The sequence below is a fragment of the Esox lucius genome, chromosome 20, assembly GCF_011004845.1.
Source record: "Esox lucius isolate fEsoLuc1 chromosome 20, fEsoLuc1.pri, whole genome shotgun sequence".
NCBI classification, from domain to species: Eukaryota; Metazoa; Chordata; class Actinopteri; order Esociformes; family Esocidae; genus Esox; species Esox lucius.
In genome coordinates, this window is record NC_047588.1 from 20,279,190 (window position 1) to 20,298,986 (window position 19,797).

Below are 19,797 nucleotides of genomic sequence, written 5' to 3' on the forward strand. Positions count from 1 at the left end.
GAGAAGGGAAAAAATAGAACACTTCTCTACTTTTTCCCGTCTGCCGTTCCGCCATGGCCAGTGCTGCCGTCCCGCTTCAAGGAGTGGAGCTGGAAGCCTTTTTTGAATGGCTTGCAATGGAGCGCTTACGTTTTCAACAACGGCCTTCCGCTTATGTGTGAATGAGGGGTTACAAAAGGACTTGGTAAAAGAGATTCAAATCTTCTCTTGCAATAGTGTGTTGCTTGAGGCTGGATCTGTAAACATCAATGCATTCCTGTCACGTAGACTAAGACATGGACCTGGTGGTGGTTCCACTCAGAGAGAAACTCAGTCTCTCTTTCTCACTCTCTCTATCTCACCATCTAAGAGGTCCAGTTTCCGTACCCCATCAAGTTTTCCCTCAGACCAACATAATATTTCTTTGCAAAACCCACTTTTTTCTGCTCTGCATATTTTCATATTTAATTCACAAACAAAGCAAGAAGTGAAAGCAGATGTTTAGTTGGTTTCAGACATGCAAAGCAGCTGAATAATCTCAAAGTTGGGATCGGTGTGACATCCCAGGAGACCACTGGGTACCACACATTCCTCTCGCTGGCTGGATCCAGATACCAACAACACACACCTTGCATTGACCATCTAGCACTCACAAAAAATACTATCTGACTAGTATACAAGTTCTTGGAGGTGTCAGCTTATTATCCTGTATTAATTGTTTGTCACATCTCTGAGTCACTGAGGCAGTGAAATGTACAGTAGGCATAGTACACATGGACATGTAAACCTTTGAATTGAGTTATTAATAGTGTTTGTTTGTGTATGTGCGTGGGGTGAGGGACTGATTTCTGTGTGTGAGATGTGTTTGAGTGGCTAGCTAGTTGGATAAGGCCTTGCTAAAGGCTTTGATTTTGCACCAATAGACACACAGAGACACAAACAAGATCGTAAACACATTTTACACACGCTACACGTCAGCTCCATTGCTACTGTTTGTTTTAAGATTAATGATAGTGTTCAAAACTTGGGATCTTTCCATTTTACAGTCAGTCCAACCCATTAGAAATTGTAAATATGTCATTCAAATTAAGAGTTTTATGTAATGAATAATGACTGGCTGAACCACCAGAGTTGTTGTGGAACAGCAATATGTTAGGAATGTTGGGCAAGAAAAATAGACTCATAGGCTCCTTCAGTTGTCTGACTTGTCAAATGCTACTAAGGGCTTATTTACATTATGCTACATTTTCCAAGACATATCAAATAAGACTAGAGACATAGATACATTTGTTGTTCAAACATACAGATGTATGTTTCCGAGGTAGTTGTTTTTGCCACATTTTGGATAGAGCTCATGAGCGTTTGCAAGGTTGATAACAATTGTCAGAACTCTCTCAAGTTTCTGTGCAACTCGCACGCATATTAAAATGCTGTGGAAATGATCATGCAAACAAAGATATGTCTACAGTATATAGCGTTTTATTCTCTCTGTCATAATGTAAACAAGACCTAAGCCAGACATTTGATGCCCAAAATATCTCTACTCAAGTGACAAATATTGGTCACCCTTCTGTCTCTATGGAAATATCACCCTGGTTAAATCTCTTGCAAAAATGATTGATGGTCTCAAATAACTCAATAAACCTTAAAACATTGCAGTCAGTCAACAAGATTTGTATTATCAAAACCCAAGGAAATCAACAAACTGAGATGTTTTGTATGCTGTCCACTCATTTCTTTTCCATGTATCCCTTCGTCTCAGTCTTTTTCTTTCCCTCTCTCTCCATCAATTCCTCCCTCTTTATCTCCCTCTCTCTCTCCCCCCTCTCCCCCCTCTCCCCTTGATTAAATAAACAGGAAGGAGCCTTGTAACCAGAGATTTCACACACAATCCTGGCTGGATGGGACAGGCTGGATGGGACAGGCTGGATGGGACAGGCTGGATGGGACAAGCCAGGTGTTCAAGCAGCACACACAAAGATACTCATTGCTCCTTCATCCATCTTGCTTCTTTTGCCACATAGCAGGTTGGTCATTATTACGCTGCCATAGCTTTGGATGTCTGTGAGAAAATCACTTATTGACTTTTCATGAATACTGTCTACAATGAACTCATTTAGTAGAGCCATGAAAACCCCAATAATTAAGGACTGACTGCAGAACATGCAATGTCATACATCTGAATTGTGGATAATATGCATAAAACACAAATGAGCAGAACAGTAGTTTCCTCTAGTAGTCTAGTGGCTAGCTTAGCTTCTGGTCAGCACTGTACTGACTTGTGATTTGCTGTCTGTATCTCATGGAGCCAGATCAGAAGCCGCTGGCATAAACACCATGATGGTTTTCTGTGAGATTTGAGAAAAGGTGGTATTTTTGTGTTTGTACGTGCATTTGTGTATGTGCGTGTTTGTGGTAAATGTGTTGGGTGGAGTGGAGAATAAACGTAATCATGTATGTTTTCTGGACAATGAAGTAACTGTAGAAATCTCCCCAAAACCTTATGAGTACACTCTTTCTATTCATGTCCAAGCACAGGGTCAGTCCTATCATCACCTTGACCACAGCTGCCTGAAACGAAATTCTTCCAGAAGCATTCATTTTCAGATGACTCAGTTCATCTTTTGCTGGAAAAATATATTCAGCTATATGGGCAGTCTAAGGTTGATGGAGTGGATAGGAGAGAAATAAAAATGAGGTAAATATAGATACTGTGTACAAAGAAAGAGTTAGATATTAATGTTAAGAGAGGAAATGATAAAGACTGAGGGAAATACAGATACTGTATTTACAGAAATGTGGATATGTACAGAATGATGATGATAGATCTATTTACAGAAAGAGAAGGAAGAAAGAGGCATGGCAGGCAGTCATTGAAGCACCCAGCTGTGCTCTAACCCATGGTTGGTTTATGGGTTTGCATGTGCCCCACTCACAGACAATAACAAAGGCTTTGTGTGCTTCTGCCAGGTCATAGGTCAAGGTGGATGAGGCAGAGAGAGGCAGACACATTTATCTGGAGGTGTGGAGGGGAAGAAGCCTAACACTGAGAGACGGACAGGGCAGCCTGTGTGTGTCTGTTGAAAGAGTTCCGATTTTTCATTCTGACAATTTGGGACCACTGATGGTGTAAAGGCACTCCTACACATTTTCTTCTTCTGCATTATTAATTACCTGTATTTCATTCATCCACACTGTGTCTGCCACCTTTCGCAGTTCAATTCTATCATCACTCCACTGTCTCTTAGCCATCCACTTTCCTCTCTCACCCTGACCCTATCTCTCCCATCCTGTATCCCTCTCTACCTCTGCTCCCTGCCTTGCTATCAGAGCCATCTGCACCTCCCCTGGTCAGACTAATCTGTCTGGTAGTGGCTGTGTGTGTGTGTGTGTCTGTCATTGGCTACGTAATTGGAGACGTTTAGGAGGTCATCTCATCCAGGTGGGCGGGGGACGGAATGTGGAATGGAGCAGGAACCCTAGCTTCCCACGCCTGTACCGCCTCATAGCATGTTGGAATCATTTCATATAATCTTGGTTAGTTAACCTAACAGGTTATTAAGCATGGTGAACATGGTGAAACCATTGCAGAAGGTATGCAGCTCCTTCTATACATTTAGTGTTAGTTAACAAATTTTTCTTTTATTGGAACAGAACTATCAATATTTGGAATTGAAATCAAATCATTACTATGAGGTTAAAGTATAGATTTACAGTTTGTATTTAAGGGGATTTGTGCAGATGTTAAAAACACACCATTATTAGTTTAATAAAAAAAGATGCTGTACATTGTTATAAAAATATCCCTTTAATAAAAATATACTGTACATTATGTTATAAAAATAAAGATCAGGAAAAAATGTAGAGACCATTGCACCTTTTTCTTTCCTTTCCAAAAATATATTGAAGAAACAAGTCTTAAAAACAGACACGATTCTGTAGTGGACATCACTGCGTGGGCTCAGGAACACTTCGGAAAACCATTGTCTGCAAACACAGTATGTCGCTGCATCCACAAATGCTTGTGAAAACTCTACTATGCAATGAAGAAACCATAAACAAGATCCAGAAACGCTGCCACCTTCTCTGCGACAAGCTCATTTAAGATGGAAGTTTTGGAGCAATGCATGTTGCCATCCAGACAACATCTTTTTCAGGGAAGGCCATGCTTATTTCAGCAAGACAATGCAAAATCACATTATGCACGCATTATAGTAGCATGGCTCCATAGTAAAAGAGTCCGGGAGCTAAACTGGAGCTAAATCAGTCACCCGCTAAAAACATTTTGCGCATTCATGAAACGAAAAATACGACAAAGGAGCCCCCTGAACTGTTGAGCAGCTGAAATCCTATATCAAGCAAGAATGGGAATAAATTTGACTTTCAAAACTACAGCAATCAGTCTCCTTAGTTGCCAAACTCTTACAGAGTATTGTTAAAAGAAGAGGTGATGCAAAACAGTGGTAAACATGCCACTGTCCCAGCTTTTTTGAAACATGTTGCTGGCATCAAATTCAAAATGAGCATGTATTTTTCCCAGCACAATACTATTTCTCAATTTCAACATTTGATATCTTGTCTTTGTACTATTTTCAATTAAATATAGGGACAAATGATTTGCACATCACTGCATTCCGTTTTATTTGTATTTTATAAAGCATCCTAACATTTTTGGAAATGGAGTTGTATGTAGACACAGTTGAAAAGCTGATAACAGAAGCAATAAAACTGGACTTCCTTAGAATAGTTGAGTATCTAGTCTAAATCAGCAACTGTGATGTGCTTGACGCCATCTGTCAAGCATTGTGGAGGCAATGTGATGATCAGGGGGTGCTTTGTTGGTGGTAAAGTGGGAGGTTTGTACAGGGTAAAAGGGATCTTGAAGACGGTAGGCTATCACTCCATTTTGCAATGCCATGCTATACCCTGTGGATGTGCTTGACTGGAGCCTATTTTCTCCTACATCAGGATATTGACCCAACGCACAGCTCCAAACTATGTAAGAACTAATTAGGGAAGAAGCAGTCAGCTGGTATTCTCTCTATAATAGGATGGCTAGCACAGTCATTGGATCTCAACCCTACTGAGCTGTTGTGGGGGCAGTTTGACCTTATGATATGTACGAAGTGACCTTAAGATATGTACGAAGATCCACAAGTTAGATCAAGCCAATCCAACATGTGGGAGGTGAGTCAGGAAGCATGTTGTGAAGCCTCTTCTGATTACATCAACAAATTGACATGTAGAATGCCAAACATCTGCAAGGTTGTAATTGCTGCAAATGGAGGATTCTTTGGCAAAAGCAAAGTTTGAAGACACAATTATTATTTTAAACCTTGTCAATTACTATTTCCTATTCATTTAGCTATATTTCCTATTCTAACTCATTTCATTTATGTTTTCATGGAAAACAAGACCATTTCTAAGTGACCCCAAAGTTTTGAACGGTAGTGTACATGAAATTAGTTAATCCACTAATAGTGGGCTGGAGTTCTCAGCAGATTACATAACCAGTGGTGTGGGTATAATTCTCAAAATGGGCCATTATGAAAAAAGTAATGAAAAACAATTTGTAAAACCCTCTGTATAAGTGCATCTGCTAGATTAGAATATAAATGAATTGTTTATCTTGATGGAGATTGGTTATTACATATGAGATTGGCCAGCTTTGAGTGGCTTAGTCTGCCCACTTTGTTTTTGTGTTCAGAATGTTTGCTGTGTTGGAATTCAGATGACGGTTGCGATATCATTTTGCACACATGTAATTGTTAAGGCTTGGGAATGTCTTACCCTTGAGTGGCACGCATTGTGCCACATTTAATTATATTGATGGGGTTTACCCGTGTTGTATTGCATGCGGCTGCAGAAAAAAGCAGAGAACGGAAGACAGTCTAATCAACTACAGACAGCAACATGAGGTACATTACTGGTACTACCCAGGCACTAGGTCTGACGAAAATTATGACATTTGGAGAACTACTGTGCAAAATATCCAATGGACCCCTAACTGCTGTTGTGGACTAAAATGTACACCAAACCATAGCACTCTAGCTGTGGCCAAATATAGGAACATTGTTTTATTTCAGGTGCAATTTTGATTAAAAGCACTGACAATGTTGAGAGACCAGGCGCACCATGGGCCAGTTGAAAGATATGTGGCGTTTAGGGGTGTATATCCAGGAAAAGAGTGAGACAAAGCTACCTGGTGTGTAAGGGAATAGAAAGAGCCATGAGGGCAGAGGATACATAATGGAGGTTTGTTGTTTTGTCTGAGCTGGGGTCAGAGAGCAGGGTCATGGAAACCACCCATGCTTTTGGTAAGAAATCATCATTTATCACCTGGTGATTCAATGGGGTTGAGTTACTAGAGGGAGAGAGAGAGGGAAGCTTGGAGCGGGATAGATGAAGATAGACACTGAGGGTAAGAGAAAACTATGAAGATGTATGCACTTACTATTGAATGTTGCTCTGTAAATGACTGAAATGTAAAAAAGAAAAGAGCATTATGTTATATATTAAGCAGAAGTAGTGGCAGCGTATGTGAGTGTGAAAGTGTGCGCTCAGATCACTTTGCATGTTATGTTTGTTTGTCAGAGTGTGTTTGCCTGTGTCAAAAAGTATGTGTACAAGTATTTGTAAGGCAAAACAGATTTCATTTTGCGTTTTGTTTTTGTGCTTTTGCAAAAACCAGGATCCCTGACACTGCAGTAAATATTTTGAACCTTCCCTGTAAAATATCCTAACAGTTGGTTGATTGAGATTTAAATGTCTATCAAATTGTTGTAAGCATCAAGGCTGACACACCTATATGTCGAACTGATTTGACTGTTCTGTTAAATAAATAGACATATGTGTTAGTGATAGAAAACCTGTGTACATTGGATTGAATTGCAGCATTTTCTCACAAAAGAAATAGGTGTAACCCAAACAACAGGGTCAAATAGGGGTCTTTTCCTTCCTTTTTGCCAGACTGCGTAAGTGGAGCCGGCCTAGAAGAGCGAATGTCTCTTACTGAGTGAGTGAGTGAGTCCGTCCATCTCTGACTGACTACCCCTTGTTAAATAGCATAGTGGTTAGAGATGTAGGCTACGGAAAAACAGGTCCCACGTTTGACTCCCCTAACAGTCTAAACGCATTATGCCTGTGGTTCAGGACAGACAAAGATTTCGCTGGCTATAACCTTATGCAGCTACGTAATAGGAAGCCTTAAATAAAACAGTTCTGGTGGATATTAGGCTTGGTTCAGGATAGACACACACTTCGCTGGCTGCACGTTCTCTCGTCCTTTCACTTATCGTCACCCATATTGATAGTTACTCAATGTCATTCACGAAAGGCTGATTAGCTGGCCAGTGGTAAAAGAGGATTTGTTCAGTATAGACACAAACTTTGCTGGCTACAACCTTCTGTAGCTATGGGAAACCTAAAATGAAACAGTTTACTGTAGTGATGGCCTAACGAGGCTTCATTAGCATTATTTTATCAGCAGGTTATTATGCTGGCAGCACTCAGATTTTCATTATCACAATAAAAGCCATAATTGAAATGTATAAGGCCATATAGTTAACAATCTAGAATGTAAAAAAACAACAGCCAAGAACAACATTGGAACAGACATTAAACATAAAAGGACAGACTAGATTGACATACTAAATTGTTAACTACAGGTGCTGGTCATAAAATTTGAATATCATGAAAAAGTGGATTTATTTCAGTAATTCCATTCAAAAAGTGAAACTTGTATATTAATTACACACGGACTGATATATTTCAAATGTTTATTTCTTTTAATTGTGAAGATTATAACTGACAATCCCAAATTCAGTATCTCCGAAAATTTTTATATTACTTAAGACCAATACAAAAAAAAATATTTTTAGAAATGTTGGCCAACTGAAAAGTATGAACATGAAAAGTATGAGCATGTACAGCACTCAATACTTAGTTGGGGCTCCTTTTGCCTGAATTACTGCAGCAATGCGGCGTGGCATGGAGTCGATCAGTCTGTGGCACTGCTCAGGTGTTATGAGAGCCCAAGTTGCTCTGATAGTGGCCTTCAGCTCTTCTGCATTGTTGGGTCTGGCGTATCGCATCTTCCTCTTCACAATACCCCATATATTTTCTATAGGATTAAGGTCAGGCGAGTTTGCTGGCCAATTAAGAACAGGGATACCATGGTCCTTAAACCAGGTACTGGTAGCTTTGGCACTGTGTGCAGGTGCCAAGTCCTGTTGGAAAATGAAATATGCATCTCCATAAAGCTGGTCAGAAGCCGGAAGCATGAAGTGCTCTAAAACCAACACCAGCAGATGACATGGCACCCCAAACCATCACTGACTGTAGAAACTTTACACTGGACTTCAAGCAATGTGGATTATGTACCTCTCCTCTTTTCCTCCAGACTCTGGGACCTTGATTTCCAAAGGAAATGCTAAATTTACTTTCATCAGAGAACACAACTCAGCAGCAGTCCAGCCCTTTTTGTCTTTAGCCCAGGCTTCTGACACTGTGTCTTGTTCAAGAGTGGCTTGACAAAAGGAATGCGACAGCTGAAACCCATGTCTTGCATACGTCTGTGCGTGCTGGTTCTTGAAGCACTGACTCCAGCTGCAGTCCACTCTTTGTGAATCTCCCCCACATTTTTCAATGGGTTTTGTTTCACAATCCTCTCCAGGGTGCTGTTATCCCTATTGCTTGTACACTTTTTTCTACCACATTTTTTCCTTCCCTTCGCCTCTTTATTAATGTGCTTGGACACAGAGGTCTGTGAACAGCCAGCCTCTTTAGCTATGACCTTTTGTGTCTTGCCCTCCTTGTGCAAGGTGCCAATGGTCGTCTTTTGGACAGCTGTCAAGTCAGCAGTCTTCCCCATGATTGTGTTGCCTACAGAACTAGACTGAGAGACCATTTAAAGGCCTTTGCAGGTGTTTCGGGCTAATTAGCTGATTAGAGTGTGTCACCAGGTGTCTTCAATATTGAACCTATTCACAATATTCAAATTTTCTGAGATACTGAATTTCGGGTTTTCATTAGTTGTCAGTTATAATAAAAGAAATAAACACTTGAAATATATCAGTCTGTGTGGAATTAATGTATACATTATGCAAGTTTCACTTTTTGATGATATTGTAATTTTTTGACCAGCACCTGTATATTGTCCTATATTGTTCATTGATGGCTTTTATTTTGAAATTGAACATCTGAGTTAGTGCTGCTAGCATAATACCCTGCTGCTAGAAGAATGGCCATCACTAGTTTACTTACTAAGCTGGCTACACGATTCTCTTGTCTTTTCACTTGACATGAATCGTCACCTACTGTGGGGAGAACAAGTATTTGATACACTGCCGATTTTGCAAGTTTTCCTACTTACAAAGCATGTAGAGGTCTGTCATTTTTATCATAGGTAGAAACGGAATCTAAAACAAAAATCCAGAAAATCACATTGTAAGATTTTTTAATAATTTATTTGCATTTTACTGCAAGACATAAGTATTTGATCACCTACCAACCAGTAAGAATTCCAGCTCTCACAGACCTGTTAGTTTTTCTTTAAGAAGCCCTCCTGTTCTCCACTCATTACCTGTAATAACTGCACCTGTTTGAACTTGTTACCTGTATAAAAGACACCTGTCCGCACATTCAATCAAACAGACTCCAACTTCTCCGCAATGGCCAAGACCAGAGAGCTGTGTAAGGACATCATAGATAAAATTGTAGACCTGCACAAGACTGGGATGGGCTACAGAACAATTGGCAAGCAGCTTGGTGAGAAGGCAACAACTGTTGGCCCAATTATTAGAAATTGGAAGAAGTTCTAGATGATGGTCAATCTCGCTTGGTCTTGGGCTCCATGCAACATCTCACCTCATGGGGCATCAATGATCATGAGGAAGGTGAGGGATCAGCCCAGAACTACATGGCAGGAACTGGTCAATGACCTGAAGAGAGCTGGGACCACAGTCTCAAAGAAAATCATTAGTAACACACTACGCCGTCATGGATTAAAATCCTGCAGCGCACGCAAGGTCCTCCTGCTCAAGCCAGCGCATGTTCAGGCCCGTCTGAAGTTTGCCAATGTGGTCTGATGAGACAAAAATAGAGCTTTTTGGTCTAATTTCCACTCGCCGTGTTTGGAGAAAGAAGAAGGATGAGTACAACCCCAAGAACACCATCCCAACCATGAAACATGGAGGTGGAAAAATCATTCTTTGGGGATGCTTTTCTGCAAAGGGGACAGGACAACTGCACCGTATTGAGGAGAGGATGGATGGGGCCATATATCGCGAGATCTTGGCCAACAATCTCCTTCCCTCAGTTAGAGCATTGAAGATGGGTGGTGGCTGGGTCTTCCAGCATGACAACGACACGAAACACACAGCCAGGGCAACTAAGGAGTGGCTCCGTAAGAAGCATCTCAAGACTGGCCTAGCCAGTCTTCAGACCTGAACCCAATAGAAAATCTTTGGAGGGAGCTGAAAGTCTGTATGGCCCAGCGACAGCCCCGAAACCTGAAGGATCTGGAGAAAGTCTGTATGGAGTAGTGGGCCAAAATCCCTGCTGCAGTGTGTGCAAACCTGGTCAAGAACTACAGGAAACGTATAATCTCTGTAATTGCAAACAAAGGTTTCTGGACCAAATATTAAATTCTGCTTTTCTGATGTAACAAATACTTATGTCATGCAATAAAATGCAAATGAATTACTTAAAAATCATACAATGTGATTTTATAGATTTTTGTTTTGGATTCCGCCACTCACAGTTGAAGAGTACCTATGATAAAAATTACAGACTTCTACTTGCTTTTTAAGTGGGAAAACCTGCAAAATCGGCAGTGTATCAAATACTTGTTCTCCCCACTGTATATTCATACAGTAGTTATTGTATAAATGTAATTCACGAATGGCTAATAAGCTTTTAAAACTGCCAGTGGCAAAAGTCATGCAGTTCATAAATGCTATCTGTGGTGGAGGTAAACTTAATAAGAAACGTTACTCAGTTTAACACGATGGTCAAAGGTGTCTAACGAAATATTCAAACTTGACGTGATGTTAATGCATGACATTATATATATGATTTCCATATGCTATACTGACACCCGGCACGCTATAATGACACTGGGCAATTGGTCAGCTCTGTGGTGTAGCGGTTAAAGACACAGCCTTTCATGTGGGCGACCAGGGTTTGAATGTTGAGAGGGCAGCCGTGATCAACACTTTCTATTGCAGGCTGGCTGAGCTAGGCTTGCCTGGTTTCTTGTTTCTAACTCTCAGATATAGGGAAGACACTTCCACATACACCTTATTTATGGTAAATAATTGCCATGTACAAATCAAAATATATTTATGATTTCTACACGTGTCCAGAACCTCTGAATAAATCGTCGTACCTGTGTAGGATGCAATGTGTTATAAAGTAACACACAGTAATAAGATGTAACTAATAATATAACTTGGTACAATTTTACTAAACATATTGAAGTTATTGATCAAAAATGTTCCTTGTTACTTTGTTATGTTCTTGCCTGCCTGTATTTTTCAGAGTTTTGTGTGCACTGCATACATAAGCCGAAGAATATGGGAACGAGATTACTCTGTTGCATGATTCTATCTCTACAGTTGCTGCCTATGATGTAATGTAGTTTACAAAATCTTGCCATCACAAAAGGTGTGTGTGTACTGTGTGCATGCATGTGCTTCAGATGCTAGCTATGCATATAGATGCATAGCATATTATTAATAGGTAAAGCCAACTCTTCAAGATAGCGGTTGTTAAAATCGTACATAAATTGAGAAAAGGCTGCCATGTGGAAATATTTTCGAATTACTTATGACTGCTGAAATTGAGATGCCAACTGGCCATAGGAAATGTGAACTTGCCCCATGATTTTAAAGAATGATAGCAAGAGAACTGGCAAACCCACTCTCCAGTGCCGACTTGACCGAAGATGCCACGGTCATGAATACAAGACAGCAAAGCATTCCGTGGTTTCTCTCTTTGCAACTAGAAAAACAAGCCAGAGTTATGTCAGGGGTCACAGCCATTTGTGTCAAGTTCTGTGGCAAAGTATTCAAGTCATTCAGCCAAAGTTTGGTGAAGCTGCAAGACCCTTGGGCCACAGAATAACATCTTATGACTGTAGTATTATGATAGTTTAACTTGTCTTGCCGAGTACTATTCTTTACATTTTACTGTTACCAGACTGCAAAAGTTTGATCATTTAATGACTGTCTTTGCCCAAAATATGTAGGTGAAGTTTATACTGGAGTAGTAGACAGAGAACAGATTAATTGACTACATACTAAATACTGATAGTATAGCCTAACCCAAAATGGCTTGGACGAGTGAGACATGGATGCTTATGTTTTATAGAAGGCAGTGAATAAAACCAGATCTTTAATTATTTGTTATTTTTTTTAGCCTAAGGATGGTCTATTCTAAAAAAAATAAGTTGAATCCTACTTGTAAAATCACTTATCAGGGGATCTGATTTGTGTATTTGTCATTAGCATGTTAACGTGTACCAAGGCGTTAGCAAATGTGTAGCCTAATGATGATTAAAATGTGTTTGCCCACTCTGAGGTGAGACAGCAAACATGCACCTGTTTTAGTCTATTGAGTGTGAACCTTTGGGGTAAAAAGGTTGAATTAATTAGTTACTTTTGGAGAAGGTAATGATTGCTTATTTTGAGAAACCATCCTAACATTGTTAAATACATTAGATATGTAAAAACTACACATAAATCATGGGAGACTTCTAAGGGTTCAAATGAATGTCTTATACCACATGCTGGTTAGAATCTTTTATGGCAAATTGTTGTATCCACGTTCTGATATTAAATTGGATTTAATTGGGATTTATCATAATGTTGATGTGGCGGAAACAGGTTTCTACAATTAGTAAAGGGAAAGGTCCTGATTCCATAAGTGTGCCCGTATTTTATGATACACTTCACTAAGCTGGGGTGCAGCAAGTTGTCTTCAGAAGTCATATAATTCATTAAACAATCCACCTGTATGAAAAAGGGGTAAAAACAAACAAACACACCATGAAGACAAAGGAGCTTTCAAAACAAGTCCAGCAGAACATTTTTGAAAAGCACCAATGGAGCAGGATGTTCTTTGAAACTTAACAACCAGGAGAGGTCAGTGGTCTGAGAAGAAATCAAGATATGAATGATAAGTCTGAAGGAGCTACAGAGTTCTATGACCTGGATGGACGATACTGTCCATAATACAGTATGTCAACTATTTCTTGTGCGGGAACACGGGACTGGCAAACTAGCTAGGATTGTGTGCTAGATCGATGGAGTCATATATAGGAAAATCCTAGAGGAAAATCTGCATCAGTGTGCTTGAAACTGTGGACTCGGGTGGAGCTTCACCTTTCAGCAAGACTATCATCTTAAACCACTTACTGTGGTGGTCTGAACAAATCTCAGAACAGTCACAGAACAGATCTAGAATGAGATTTGACACACTAAACAACTTAAAATAGTCACCTCAATGCAAAGCTCAAATCAAATGTTATTTGTCAAGTGCCAGATAGAACATGTGTACTTCATAGTGAAATGCTTACTTACAAGCCCTTTCCCAACAGTGCAATTACAAGTAATAATGAGATAACTTTTATAGGGGTCTTCTTTGTTCTAAACCTATGTAAGGTGTATATGTGTGTTAAGATTTCAAACTACTGAAAAGTGATACGAGTAATTCTGATTGAACCCACTGTAGTAGAAAAATAAAAACATGAAACTGTATGTCCTCGAAAGAAATCATGTCCATCCAAATTCAGAGACTAGAAGAATCTCCCAGCATTGAGCAGTGGATGCAAGATACAAACTGTATTTATGTCAGGTACTGTATATCTTAGTAACAATATAATTGATTTTGAAACAAAATTATTAAACATGTCAAAATAGTTTATTATAGTTTTTTTGCTACAGACTTGCTTGTATCTCAAAATGTATGCACTAACTCTAAGCAATGCTGGAGGTTTAGCGTTAGATAAGAAATTATGCAATGCAGAACTAAAGGTACAATTACTGTTTCATGGCTAAGTAGCAATGTTATAAGCAGTGTTGCGGTTTTAGTAATAAAATGTATAATGCAATGTTAAACATTTTGTTGTTTCTTAAAATATATATATATTTTTTTGCGTTATTCCAGTTTGGATTAGGTAAATACATTTTTTACAGATTAAAATAACATTTTGTGTTGGCATCTTAGCAACCTGTTAGTCCACTGTAGAGGTAATTTCTTACTTTTCAATAAAGAAATATCGGATATATTACTATGTTTAAGTAATGATACCAACATTTTGCATTTTGGCCATAATAACCTGCCAGAAAAGAGTATCAAACTGAAGTTGTCTGCATCCATTTTACCGGCATGGACAAGACTTGTTAATTGCAAGCAGATCTCTATTGTGAGTGTATGTGGGTGTGTGGGAAGGAGACGTGTTGGCTTGGACGTGTTCACCCCTGTCAGCTTTGCCCATGTGTCACGGTTAAATGGGGTATTGACGAAGGTTCGGACAGCTGAAGTCCACTCCCTGATTTAAAGTGGTTCTCTCTGAAGTATCATGGTGACAGTAACTAGATCCCCAGGAAGGCCATCTAACCGACAAACAGATCAGTGAGTGCTCAGCGGCTACCTGTCTGGGATGAGAGATACAGGGAGAGAGCCTTTTACTCTGCACTGACCATGGAGATTAGAATTCACCAATGGTAAGTAGGGGTACGTGACCACGGACTTTCCAAATGACAAAGAGCCCAACTTCTGTCGCCTTCTCACTCTCCCCCATCTCTTGCGGCAGCAGAAGAAAGAAATCTACCGGTCCATCCTGACCCTACACTACTCATCAGGGGTAGAGTCCATCCTTACCTCCATTGCTGTCTAGTTTGGGTCAGCACTTAGAGGCAAACTGCAACACATTGTATGTTCCACAGTACAGGTCAGTCTTGACCACAGAATCCTGCCACCTACACAATTTCATGAACTTTAAGAACACTTTGTGTATTCTGTCACTATATGTTTCCTACCACAAGCATCTCCCTGCCTCTTTCATGTTGTATCATGGGTACTATGTCACTGAGTTAATTGTAAGCCCTTATCCCTGTCCACAGGGCAGTGTATCCTACTCCTGCCCTGCCTGGCCCAGGCCTGCTCTTAAATTCCAGCACTCCGCAGAATTGGATTATGAGCTCATAGCAGGGAAAGTAAATACCTGCTTTATTGCAGCTCATCCATTTGGTTTATACCTTATTGAATTATGGAGCCAGAATGCCAATAACAGGTATGTCAGACATGTCCCCCCTCCAAGTTTATATTGTTTTCACATCATAATGGGAGGACTTGTTTTCACTAAGCCTGTGTTTTTCCTTGAGGACCAACACTATAGGTCAGTAAACTATAGGGAGAGTCTGTTTATCTTTCAAACCCAAACGACCCCACATCTAGATGCCTCCCTGGACACTCTCCATCCAATTAAATACAGGGTCTGTTTGTTAGGGGACATTCTGGTATTGAAAGTAGTTGCTGCTTTGTTACTTTTTTGTACACATGCCATTCAAGTGTTCAAATGGTCAGGCACTCTTGAGCCTTAATAACCATGACAGCAAAATCTTGAACAGTCCTTTGTGTATACACTGAACAAAATTATAAACGCAACACTTTTGTTTTTGCCCGCATTTATCAAAGATTTCTCTCAAATATTGCTCAGAAATCTGTCTAAATCTGTGTTAGTGATCCATCCAACTCACTGGTGTGGCATATCAAGATGCTGATTAGACAGCATGATTATTGCACAGGTGTGCCTTAGGCTGGCCACAATAAAAGGCCACTCTAAAATGTGCAGTTCCATCACACAGCACAATGCCACAGATGTCGCAAATTTTGAGGGAGCGTGCAATTTGGCATGCTTGCTGCAGCGCTGTTGCCGGTGAATTGAATGTTCATTTCTCTACCATAAGCCGTCTCTAAAGGCGTTTCAGAGAATTTGGCAGTACATCCAACCGACATCACATCACGTGTGGGTGAGCGGTTTGCTGATGTCAATGTTGTGGATCGAGTGGCCCATCGAGTGGTGATATGGTATGGGCAGGCGTGTTTTATGGACAACAAACACAGGTGAAATTTATTGATGGCATTTTGAATGCACAGAGATACCGTGATGAGATCCTGAGACCCATTGTTGTGCCATTCATCCACGACCATCACCTCATGTTGCAGCATGATAATGCACGGCCCCATGTTGCAAGGATCTGTACACCATTCCTAGAAGCTGAAAACATCCCAGTTCCTGCATGGCCAGCATACTCACCGGACATGTCACCCATTGAGCATGTTTGGGATGCTCTGGATCGGCGTATACGACAGAGTGTTCCAGGTCCTGCCAATATCCAGCAACTTCACACAGCCATTGAAGAGGAGTGGACCAACATTCCACAGGCCACAATCAACAACCTGATCAACTCTATGTGAAGGAGATGTGTTGCACTGCGTGAGGCAAATGGTGGTCACACCAAATACTGAATGGTTTTCAGATCCCCCCGGAGCCCCCCAATACAGTGAAACTGCACATTTTAGAGTGGCCTTCAATTGTGGCCAGCCTAAGGCACACCTGTTCAATAATCATGCTGTCTAATCAGCATCTTGATATGCCACACCTGTGAGGTGGATGGATAATCTTGGCAAAGGAGAAGCGCTCACTAACACAGATTTAGACAGATTTGTGAACAATATTTGAGAGAAATAGGTATTTTATGTACATACAAAAAGTCTTAGATCTTTGAGTTCAGCTCATGATAAATGGGAGCAAAAACAAAAGTGTTGCGTTTATAATTTTGTTGAGTGTAATTTGCGTGCATTAAAATGTTAATGCATGTTAAACATGCTGAACTGTAATGTAAGTCAGTAATAAATAAGGAAATTAGAAAAATCTTTCCAAATAACTTGACGCCAGAATGGTGTTCCTGTTTTTCTTTTTCACGCTAAAAGTGCTAGGCAGCATGATGAAAAAGACAGGTCATGACAGCTGGCTGGCTGGCATGGGTCATTTAACGAAACACCTTTTCTGAGAGCAGCTGGTTGATATCTGTGGTCATATCTGATGGTTATCTCCTGTACACTGTGGAGTTGAGGGCTCTGTCTAAGAAAGAAGAGCCAATGTATCAAACACTCTTACAGGCAAATATCAGGCAATGCTTATTTACTTGTGTTCCCATGTAACCAAGTTAGTCGCAGGTTTTAAAGTTGACCTGTTCTAACATCTCCTCCATAGACAGCTTTTGGGCTTACTGCACAAGCCAACAAGCAAGTATCTAATAACCAGCAGACGTGGGTCAAGTGTGTTGTTACCAGCAGACCTGGGTCAATTATGTTGTAACCAGCAGACCTGGGTCAAGTGTCTTGTAACCAGCAGACCTGGGTCGTGTGTTGTAACCAGCAGACCTGGGTCAATTGTCTTGTAACCAGCAGACCTGGGTCAAGTGTGTTGTGACCAGCAGACCTGGGTCAAGTGTCTTGTAACCAGCAGACCTGGGTCAAGTGTCTTATAACCAGCAGATCTGGGTCAAGTGTCTTGTAACCAGCAGACTTGGGTCAAGTGTCTTATAACCAGCAGACTTGGGTCAAGTGTGTTGTAACCAGAAGACCTGGGTTAAGTGTCTTGTAACCAGCAGACTTGGGTCAAGTGTCTTGTAACCAGCAGACTTGGGTCAAGTGTGTTGTAACCAGCAGACCTGGGTTAAGTGTGTTGTAACCAGCAGACCTGGGTTAAGTGTGTTGTAACCAGCAGACCTGGGTTAAGTGTGTTGTAACCAGCAGACCTGGGTTAAGTGTGTTGTAACCAGCAGACCTGGGTTAAGTGTGTTGTAACCAGCAGACCTGGGTTAAGTGTGTTGTAACCAGCAGACCTGGGTCAAAACGGTAATGTGAATCATTCTTGCCCTGTTATCAAACGCCCTACTTGTGACTGTTATGAGTTGTGTGTGCAGCTGCGTGTGAGCCTCTCCCTCTCACTCACCCCTCTCCCTCTCACTCACTCCTCTCCCTCTCACTCACTCCTCTCCCTCTCACTCACCCCTCTTCCTCTCACTCACCCCTCTCCCTCTCACTCACCCCTCTCCCTCTCACTCACTCCTCTTCCTCTCACTCACCCCTCTCCCTCTCACTCACCCCTCTTCCTTCCAGTGAAGCAATAGCTCCATAAGCAACAACGTCCTGTAAAATAAACATTTTCAAAATGAAAAGGCAAAGAAGGTGGAACGATAAAGCAGACTTGTAAAATGTAATTCAATGTTCCCATCAGAGATTGTTCTAAAAAAGAAAAAACAAGCTCCCTTTCAATCCAACGTAAGCTAAAAACACTATTGGCACCATTGCGGACAGTAAATTCAGCATATCAAGTTTCCGCATCCTCGTTCATACTCACACTGACATCCCCGTTCATACTCACACTGACATCCCCGTTCATACTCACACTGACATCCCCGTTCATACTCACACTGACATCCCCGTTCATACTCACACTGACATCCCCGTTCATACTCACACTGACATCCTTGTTCATACTCACACTGACATCCTTGTTCATACTCACACTGACATCCTTGTTCATACTCACACTGACATCCCCGTTCATACTCACACTGACATCCTTGTTCATACTCACACTGACATCCTTGTTCATACTCACACTGACATCCTTGTTCATACTCACACTGACATCCTCGTTCATACTCACACTGACATCCTCGTTCATACTCACACTGACACCCTCGTTCATACTCACTCTGACATCCTCGTTCACAGTCACACTGACATCCTCGTTCACACTCACACTGACATCCTCGTTCATACTCACACTGACATCCCCGTTCACAAACACACGGACATCCTCGTTCATACTCACACTGACATCCTCGTTCATACTCACTCTGACATCCCCGTTCATACTCACTCTGACAACCCCGTTCATACTCACTCTGACATCCCCGTTCATACTCACTGACATCCTTGTTCATACTCACTCTGACATCCTCGTTCATACTCACACTGACATCCTCGTTCATACTCACACTGACATCCCCGTTCATACTCACTCTGGCATCTCTCCTTGAACATATGTGAGAAGCTGTAAGGGAGGGGAAACCTCTTTATGGCCTTAATCATGTGCATTTGATGAACAATTTGTTATTTTTAGAAATGAACCGTGACTTGAGGTTTCAGTTAACTGTTTGCCAGCGGTGGGTCATGGGGTGCTTTGGGCTTTACTGACTCAAATTAATGAAATCAGTTAAAAGATCATGCCATGTTAAAAGAAACTTTATGTTCTTCAACAGGGCCGTTGGTGTAAAGAAGAATGTGTTCTTAGCATACCAACCTGGTAAAGTAAAGGCAACAAAATGGTGCTCTTAGAATTAGGCATGATTGCATGGACCCTGAAGGCTCAATACTAGTTGACTAATCATAGATGTAAGGGACAGCCATCGAAACATGACTGAGTTAATCTGTATGTAGAAATAAACTGATACGCCAAATAGATATTTTACTCTTATTTGTATTGTATTTTGTCTTAGATTCAGTGGCACCAGCATCATAGATTATTGCTTTCTCATATATTTATTTTTCATTTGGGGTAGGCAAAGATGTTTTCTCTAGGAGATAACGGGCTGCCGTTAAATGAATCAACCACAACAGTTCCAGATTCCAACACTATCTGTTAAAACGGCAGGACACAGGCAACTGTTCTTCAAGGTTTTTATAGTTTTCCAAAATGTGTCCAGATTCCCATTACAATCCGAAGTATGTTTA

General features: G+C 40.8%; 1 long non-coding RNA gene across 2 annotated transcripts in view; it reads left to right on the forward strand.

Moving 5' to 3' along the window:
* The window catches only part of LOC117593524, a 46,586-nt gene extending 43,598 nt beyond the window's left edge, over positions 1-2,988 (forward strand). For both annotated transcript variants that reach the window (XR_004574946.1, XR_004574945.1), the window contains exons 3-4: positions 1,837-2,006; positions 2,950-2,988. This is a non-coding gene — a long non-coding RNA (uncharacterized LOC117593524). The remainder of the gene's footprint in view (positions 1-1,836; positions 2,007-2,949) is intronic.
* Positions 2,989-19,797: the final 16,809 nt, after the last annotated feature.